We start from the raw sequence: 9,375 nt of genomic DNA, 5'->3' as shown, positions 1-9,375 counted from the left end.
GATACTGTTTTTAGCTCTACATCTGTCCTCCGTGTTCATCCTGGGCTTGCTTCTCCCAATCGTCCCTTATGCTGAGCCCTTCGATCTATCTTGCTGGGCTCTTCTGGCTCCAGGTCATCCAGGGAGGAGCGTTTCTCTGGTCCAGTCCCTCAGTTTTCCAAATTTAGTACCAAAACACTTAGCCGTGCTGTAGGGGGGCATCCAGACCAACTTTTATCTAGTCCTAACCCCGAAACCTGCTGCCATAGTTGCCCAAGCCATTTCCTCTCAACCATTGCCTTGCCTTGAAACTAACTGATTAATATCTGTATTTCATGCTAGTAGCTCTGGACTTGCCCCTCTTAAATCTGCCACCTCAAGTTATCATCATGGGCACCAAGAAGGCGGTTCCCTGAATTTCATTTTCCTAGTATTTCTCTGTCACTGGCTCTCCGAAATCACATTTTGATAGTAGCCTCCGGGACAGAGGCTAGGAGATAGGCAAGTGTACCCCAGTTTCTGGTCCTAAAATTTTTCCCTCTTCCCCTCTATTAAAACTCAAGTGTCTGGTCATCCATCCTAACCTAGAAACAACTAAAACAGTTTCCTTCTTCCTATCTTTGCTTTTCAAAAACAGTTAAATCTGTATTTGTTGTTTTAATTACACTTTGTTCTTGTAATCTGGTCTGGTTTCTCAGATTTCACCCATCCTAAGTAAGGCTCTTTTTGCTTTTTTTTCCCTCTCTTAAGCCCTTGTTATTTTCCTATTTGCCATTTCTAAGCTAAGACTGTCTCCAGGGCAACGGTCCTCTGTTCACTAGCAAGTCCTCAGCTCCTGCTCCCCACTGCTAAGGCCCCTCCACTCTCTACGTGCAAATTGGATTTCCAGAACCTAATACCCCAGGTTCAGGTTGATTGGTTTCTCTCTCTCTCTCTCTCTCTCTCTCTCTCTCTGTCTGGCCATTGGGTTTGTAATTATTTAATTTCTTCACCCATCTCAGTCCAAGAATCTATATTGCCAATTTAATTCTCCCATTTCACCCTCCCTGTTCCCCATTTTCTAAAATCTACCTTGAGAGTCAAGACTCACTGATTATTTCCAGAGGGCCCCCATCCAGGAGAGACAGAAGCAGCAGTATCTTTGGCTATCCTGCAGTCAGGCTATAGAGATCCAGCTGATTGCTGTGAGCTGGTCTTTTTTTTTTTTTTTTAGTTGAGATAAAATTGACATATTGTGTAAGTTTAAGGTGTGCAATGTATATCGCAACGTAATTATTACAGTAGCGTCAGCAAATCCCTCTTTTTAAATTAAGTCTTCCTGGAGGTAATTTTCATGTCATCCCAGAACCCATGAAAGGAAGGACCCATCCTGCCCTTCACTGGTTCCTGGTTCCTCAGAAAGATGTGATCTGTGATTGAGTTTTGTTTCTGTGTCATGATGAAAGTAGTGGGGAGACCAAGTGCCAGTTATCGGCCCTTTTCTGGGGGAAGGGCTGTCTTTTCCGCTTTGTCCTTCTTACCTTTTTTTGGTGTTAAAATGTCTTTTTATGGCCCCTAGTTGATCTCCCATGTTTTATTAAACCTGTGAACTCAAAACCCCTGGGCTCCATCTCTCTCCACCACCAATTCTGAAGCTAAAAGCTGGCTCACTAGAGCTTGTTGTTTTGAGATGAACTTCCCCTGACCCCAGAAATGAATCTGCCTCTCCAAGAACACTAGATTCCTGTTCCTACCAAGAGACACTAACCCAGACCCCGAGCCAGGGCAGGGTCCCATACTTTCCACATGAGATGTTCCCCAGGAATGCAGCTGCTCTTAGGGTCTGTGTGAGCAGCCCCGGACCTCAGTCCCTAATGTATATACTTACTTCAGTTCTGCCAACTCCTCCAGATGTTAGCCCTGTTCTCAAAATCCCATATCTTTCCATTCTAAATCCTCGCCTGGTTTCCTCTTCTGGCAAAGTGTCTGGACATTGTAAAAACCCCAAGAACATCCCTTATCCCCAGCCCTTAGTCCTTAAAGAAACACTTCTCAAAATTTTCCACCAAAGCATTTCTAATGGTGGAGGAGATGAATTCACAGGAAGGAGAGAGTGAGAGGCAACGTAGAGGGGTTATTGCAAGCAAGAAATTTGTATTTTAGCTTTAAAGTTCATGAAATTCTTGCATTCTACTTCATAATGCATTTTTGTTTGTATCGATATTAAAATTATTTACCATCAAGCAAACCTGGCCTGACGCTTCAGAAGTGCAGTATCTCTATGCTGGAGCTTGAGCGCAGGTGGTATATGGAAGTGACCTCATGAAGATTTCAGCCAAATCCCCACAAGGGTGGGTGTCTTGACTTGGAAATCCTTGTCTTGACTTGGAAATCCTTTTTTGACCCTTAGTCAACTTCCTGTGCCATTTCCCTCAAAGGACTGTACCAGTACTCTCTGAGCCCAATCTTACCTCCACCCCTATCCACAGATTATCTTCTGTTTGGGCAGAGAAAGGGTTCCCCTTGGATGGCACCTTCTTTATCTCCTTCCTAATCCAATTCAGAGAATGTTGACATGTGGCTGTCTTAGTCAGCTTGGGCTGCTATAACGAATACTTTAGACTGGGTGGCTTAACAACAAGCATTTATTTCTTGCAGTTCTGGAGGATGGGAAGCCCAAGATCAAGGCGCCAGGAGGTTCAGCGTCTGGCGAGGGCCTGTAGATGGTCACCTTCTTGCTGTATCTTCATGTGGTGAAGAGAGAGAGCTCTAGTCTTCTCTTTGGAGGAAACTAATCTCAACAGGGAGGCTTCGCCCTAATGACCTCAGCTACCCTAATCACTTCCCGAAGGCCCTACCTTCTTATAGCATCACATTAGGGGGTTAGGTTTTTAACATGGGAATTTTGGGGGGACACAAACATTTCGTTCATAACAGTGCACCAAGAAATGCCTCTTCCCCTCTACACTCCGCTCTATTAGAAGAACACTGGTAGATGTTGCCTTGGGCTTCGTTATTCTGAAGATTAAAAACAAAACTTTCTTTTTCTAATTCCCAAAGCAGTACATCGTAGTAGTCATCTGCTGCTTCTGCCTGCTAACCTGCCTTTATTCTGATATCAGATCCTCTTTTCTTTTGTTCTCCTTTTGGGAACCACTCTTCAGTGTGTGTGTGAGGGAGGGGGCGGGGGGAGGAGGGTGCTGAGACCACCCTGCCCCTGCTCAGCTCTGGGCATGGTCCCGTGATCCAGGTTTGGCCATCAGTCCCAGTGCTCTGGGAAGGACATGTGTGCCAAACTGGGTCATTAAGAGTTGGCTCAAGACTTTTCTGGTATATCTTTTCCTCAGGGGTTGCTGAGCTAGTAGGCTGCTTTGTTATCACCACAGGTACAGAGGCCATCTGAAGCCAACACAGAGGAGGGAAGAACCAATAGATGAGGGGAGAACGAATATATGAGGAAAGCCTCATTCTCATCAACTTCCTTGACACACCTGGATTCAGCTCTGTCTGAATCTACCCCCAGACTGTACAAGCATGTGAACCAACGAATGCCTCCTTAAGTTAGTTTCAGTTGGGTTTCTATCACTGGAAATCTCAAGAATCCTTCCACAAGTCTCCTTGTAAAAAGATAAAGCATGATAAAAATATATAACAAAGTGAAATAAAAAGTGAAAGTATTTTATGATCTCATCCCCATGATTAAGAATTTATAAAAAAAAGTTCTTCCAGACTTTTTCTAGACTTATACTAAATATTATTTTTACATATTTTATAAATCAGCTTCATTGAAATATAATTTATATACAATAAATTTTAATCAGTTTAATTGTATATCGTACATAGCCATTTCACCACTTTCATAATCATATAGAACATTTCCACCATCCCCAAAGGTTCCCTGGGCATCTCTGTAATTAATGCCCTTCCCCTCACCTCTGACCTCCGGACACCACTGATCTGCTTTCTATCTGGAGATATTATAGTTTTGCCCTTTTTGGAATTTTATATAAATGGAGTCATTTAGTTTGTAGTCTTTCGTGTTCGGCTTTTCACTTAAAATAGTACTTTTAAGAAACATCCACATTGTTGCATGTATTGGTAATTTGTTCCTTTTTATTGCTGAGTATTATTCAATTGAGTGGATATTGTATAATTTATTCATTTACAAGTTGAAGGACATTTGGGTTCCTTCTAGACCGAACTGTTACAAATAAAACTGCTCTGAACATTCATCTTGCATGAACATATATTTTCATTTCTCAGCTACTCTTGATACTGGAGTATCAGCAATTGAGTTGTATAGTAAGTATATGTTTAACTTAATAAGAAATAGCTTAACTGTTTCCCAAAGGGGTTATGTCATTTTGCATTCTCACCAGCAATGTATGAAAGTTTCAATTGTTCTGTGTCTTCGTCGACACTTGGCATTGTCAGTCTTTTTATTTGTTGTCACTTTACTGGGTCTGAAGTAATATTTCGCTGTGATTTTAGTTTGCATTTTCCTAATTATGTTAGGCATATTTTCATGTGCTTATTTGCTGTTCATATTTGTTCTTTGGTGAAGTGTTTGTTCAGATCTTTTCATTTTAAAATTGGGTTGTTCATCTTATTGAGTTGTAGGATATAAGTTCTTTATAAGTTATATGTATCGTGAATACTTTCAGTCTGTGGCTTTTCATTTTTATCACAAAAGGTTTTAATTTTGATGGAGTCCAATTTATCATTTTTCCTGTTGTATTTAAAATTTTTATGTTCTAGTAAAGAAATTTTTGTCTAACCAAAGCCCCAAACTATTGTACTGAAGGCCCTAGACACTATAAGTTTCTTCTATGTTTTCCTCTAAAACGATTACAGTTGTAGTTCTTACAATATTTAGATGTGTGATCCATTTGGGGTACATTTTTAATGTGGGCTACGATTCATTGTGAATTAAATTTTGTACATGATGTGAGGTAAGGGTCCAGGGTATTTCCTCCCTTATTTGTATGTATGTGTGTGTCTATATGGGCGTGTTTTGCATGTGGATTATCCATTTGTTCCAGTACTATTTTCTGAAAATATTATCCTTTCACTACTGAATTGCTCTGGCAACTTTGTTGAAAATCAAATGACCATACACATGTGGGTTTGTTTCTAGACTCTATTCTGTTACATTGCCTTACATGTCTATTTTTACACTTATATTACCTTGTCTTGATTGTTACAGCTTTATAATAAATCTTTAACTAAGATAGTATAACTCCTCCAACTTTGTTCTTTATTTAAAAATTGTTTTAGCTATTCTAGGTCCCTTGCATTTCAACATAAGCTGTAGAATCAGCTTGTCATTTTCTACCAAAAAAAAAAAAGCCTATTTGGTTTCTTTTGTTGTTATTGTGATTATGTCAAATCTATAGATCAATTTGGGAAGAATTGATATTTTAACAATATTGAGTCTTCTAATTCTTGAACATGATGATATAACTCTTCACTTATTTAGATCTTCCTAAATTTTCCTCAGTAATGTTTTCAGTGTATAGATTTTATAATATCTAATTTATCCTTAAGTAGTTCACTTTTTTTAGATGTTACTCTAAACAGTATTGCTTAAAAATTCAATTTCCAATTGTTCATTGCTAGTAAATAGACATACAATTGATTTTGTATATCTTGCATTCTACAATCTTACTAAACTAACTTCTTGGTTCTGGTAGGTTTTTTTTTTTTTTTTGTAAATGCTTTAGGATTTCCAACATACACAACCATATTGTATATAAATAAAGACAGTTTTACTTTCTCTCCCTCTCCCCCCAATACGTATGACTTTTATTTCTTTTTCTCACATTATTCCACTGCTGGGGCCTTCAGTACAATACTGAACAGAAACGTAGAGAGTAGACATCCTCGCCTCATTCCCTATATAGGAGGGAAGCATTAGAATAATGTTAGCTGTAGGTTTTTTCAAAGATGTCTTTTTTGGGTTGAGGAAGTTCTAAGAGTTTGCTAAGAGTTTTTATTAAGTATGGGGTTTGAATTTTGTCAAAAGTGTCCTGCATTTATTCAAGAGGTTTTTCTTTTTTTCAGTTTGTTAATGTGGTGAATTACACTGACTAATTTTTGAATATTTGAACAATTTTACATTCCTGGGATAAATCTCATTTAGTCATGACGTAATACTCATTTTATATATGTTAGATTCAATTTGCCAAAAGTTAGTTGAGGATTTCTGCACTGTATTTATAAAGATATTGGTGTGTAGTTTTCTCTTCTTGTCATGTCTTTGTTTGATTTTGGCAACAGAATAATGCTGGCATCATAAAATGAGTTGGGAAGTATTCCCTCCTCTTCTATTTCTAGAAGACTTTGTGAAATTGGTATTATTTCTTCCTGAAATGTTTGGTAGCATTTACCAGCAAAGTCACCTAGGCTTGGAGTTTTCTCTGTGGAAAGGTGTTTGACCATGAGTCCAATTTATTTGGTAGATAAAGGGATATTCAGTTTATATTTTTCTGCTTGAATGGTCTTTGGTAGTTTGAATTTTTCAAAAAATTTATCTATTTCATTGAAGTTGTTGGATTTATTGACATAGTTGCATATAATATTCCCTTTTCATCCTTTTAATGTCTGAGGATCTGTATTCTCTCCTCTTTTATTTCTGATACAGATAAGTTTTGTCTTTTATTAGTGTGGCTAAAGTTTTGTTAGTCTTTATTTCCATTAATTTCTTTATTTTTCTGTTTTCTATTCTACTTTTTATTATTCCTTTTATTTACTTTGGTAAACTTTGCTCTCTTTAGAGTTTCTTAAAGTGGAAGATTACATTTTTGATCTGAGACATTTCTTGTTGAATATAAACATTCATTGCTATAAATTTCCGTCTTAGCACAATTTTAGTTGTATGTCACGAGTGTTGATATGTTGTGTTTTTTATTTCTATTTTGTTCAAATATTTAATACTTGCCCTTGTGATTTATTATTTGACCTGGGGATCATTTAGAAGTCTATTGTTTAATTTCCAAATATTTGAGGATTTCCATAAATTTTCATGTTATTAATTTATAATTTAATTCCATTGTGTTTAGAGAACATATGTCATCTGAATTTAATCCTTTTAAATTTATTGAGGCCTGTTTTATGATCCAGAATATCCTCTATTTTGGTGAATATTCTATGTTCAGTTAAAAAGACTATGTGTTCTACTTTTGTTTGGAGTTTTCTTGAAACGGCATTTAGTTCAAGTTTATTGATGGTGTTGTTCAAGTGTTTTATATTCACATTTTCTGTATCTCTCCAACAACTTAAGAGAGGAATATTAAAATCACTAGACATGATTGTGAATTTGTCTATTTCTCCTCTAAGTTCCTTCAGTTTTTGCTTCAGTTATTTTGAAGGTCAATTATAATATACATACACTTAGGATTTTTTTTTAATGAATTCATCTCTTTTTCATTGTAAAATTCTTCTTTATCCATGGTAATATTCCTTATTCCATTTTTTAAAAATATTATAATCCACTTTAGCTTTTTAAATTAATGCCTTCTCACTATACATCTTTTCTTTCTTTTATTTTTTAATAACAACTTTATTGAGATAAAATTAACATACCATATAATTTGCCTATTTAAAATATACAATTCAATGGTTTTTAGTTTATTCACAGAGTTATGTAACCATCAATGCTTTCAATTTTAGAATGTATTTACCACCTCCCTCCAAAAATCCTATACACATTAGGAATCACTCCTCTTCCTCCACTCCCTCCTTGGCTGTAGGCAATCACTAATCTATTTTCTGTCTCCACAGATCTGCTTATTCTGAACTTTTGGCAGAAATGGAGTCATATAACATGTTGCCTTTTGTGTCTGGCTTCATTCGCTTAGCATGTTTCCAAGGTTGTATCACGTATCAGTTCTTCAGTCCTGTTTATTGCCAAATACTATCCCATTGTATGCATATAACTTTTATTTATCCATCCATCAATTGATGGACATTTGGGATACTTCTGTGAACTCAAGTCTCTGCACTGAAGAACTTGAACCTTCTGATAGTCATAATGTTGTGGGACAGATAGTGGGAATGGCGGAAGGGCGAATTACAGATGGAAAGTCATCCCTGGTTGTAAAATCTCTGCCTCTCTCCCCTCCCGTCCCCTCCCATCACCCATCTCAGAAATGAACCCTCAAAGAGATGTGTAAATCAAGGCTCTGACTTTATTTATGGCCCAATCTCTCCAGTTCAGCACCATATTCCATTCCCCACTGTTCAGACCACAGAAGAGAAAGTATCTGAAATACCAGCTGAAATTCAATGAAACTTTTTCAAATAAATAATTTCATTCAACTGAAGAATTTCCAGCAGACGAAAGAGCATAGTATGGCATCCAGAACTCTCACACCAGGCTGTCTTTTCAGCTGCTGCCAAAAACAAGGGAAAGTTCCATTTGGAAGTTTTTCTTATTCTTATTTTGAGGTAAAGCTTTACTCTTATGTGCACACTGTAGGGTTTCTAATATTATCTCAAAGTGACCGTGGAAACCACTGATCCTACCAGGTAGACAGCAAGGGTCAGGACAATACTGTCTGGTAGGCCTTGTCCAGGGACATCGAGTTTCTGCTGCCCCTTTAGCGCTGAAGACTTCAGTTTTCTATAAAGCTGGCGCCAACACAGTGAAGAGAAAGAAATTAACTCTCAGGCACGGGAGAATGAGACTCGCCAGGAGTGCTATGAGCAGAGTTGGATTCCCACTGTGAACAACAGAGCCCTGCCCAGTGAGTGGCCCATGTGATAAACCAGAGGCTGCAATTTTTCATGATGGGGAAGGAAGGAAGAAAAAAGAAGGGGTCTGTGCATTCTTTTAACTGCGGCGGATGATGAGGGCTTTAAAGAGAAGTTTTGAATCTGGGTTTCACAATTCATCCTTGCTAGTTCAGACTCTCCTTACTCCTTATCTGGACTATAGCGATAGCTTCCAAATCAGTGCCTCTTCTTTCAAGATGCTTAATTTCCTCCAGTCTTTCTCTCCGACACGGAAAGACATCAGTCCTTCCGCCCACCTTATAGCATAGAAGCGGCAAGTAAAAACGAAAAGCATCCATCCAGCTACTCCCACATAGGCCCTTTTCTCTGCCCCACTTGCAGGTAACAACTGAGGGAGGAGAAGGGTGTAAGATGATAAAAAGTAAAGACAACAGAGGATATGGGAGCCCTTCCTAAAGGCATTCACATTTAAATTTAAAACAAACAAACCAAATCTCCCTGAAGACCAGATTTGTCCCTAAACCAATTTGCTGCATGCGGATCTTTCCAGGCATTTCTAATACACATACAAATATATCAATACTGTAAAAATAAATATGGATATTTAGATATATGGTACATGTATGTTTTCATTATAATATTCAGACTGTTTTGAACCTGGATTTTTAATGTACATTGAAA

This window comes from Pteropus alecto, unplaced genomic scaffold (genome assembly GCF_000325575.1).
Source record: "Pteropus alecto unplaced genomic scaffold, ASM32557v1 scaffold22, whole genome shotgun sequence".
NCBI classification, from domain to species: Eukaryota; Metazoa; Chordata; class Mammalia; order Chiroptera; family Pteropodidae; genus Pteropus; species Pteropus alecto.
The sequence above is the reverse complement of the archived record's forward strand: the minus strand, read 5'-3'. Positions refer to the sequence as shown.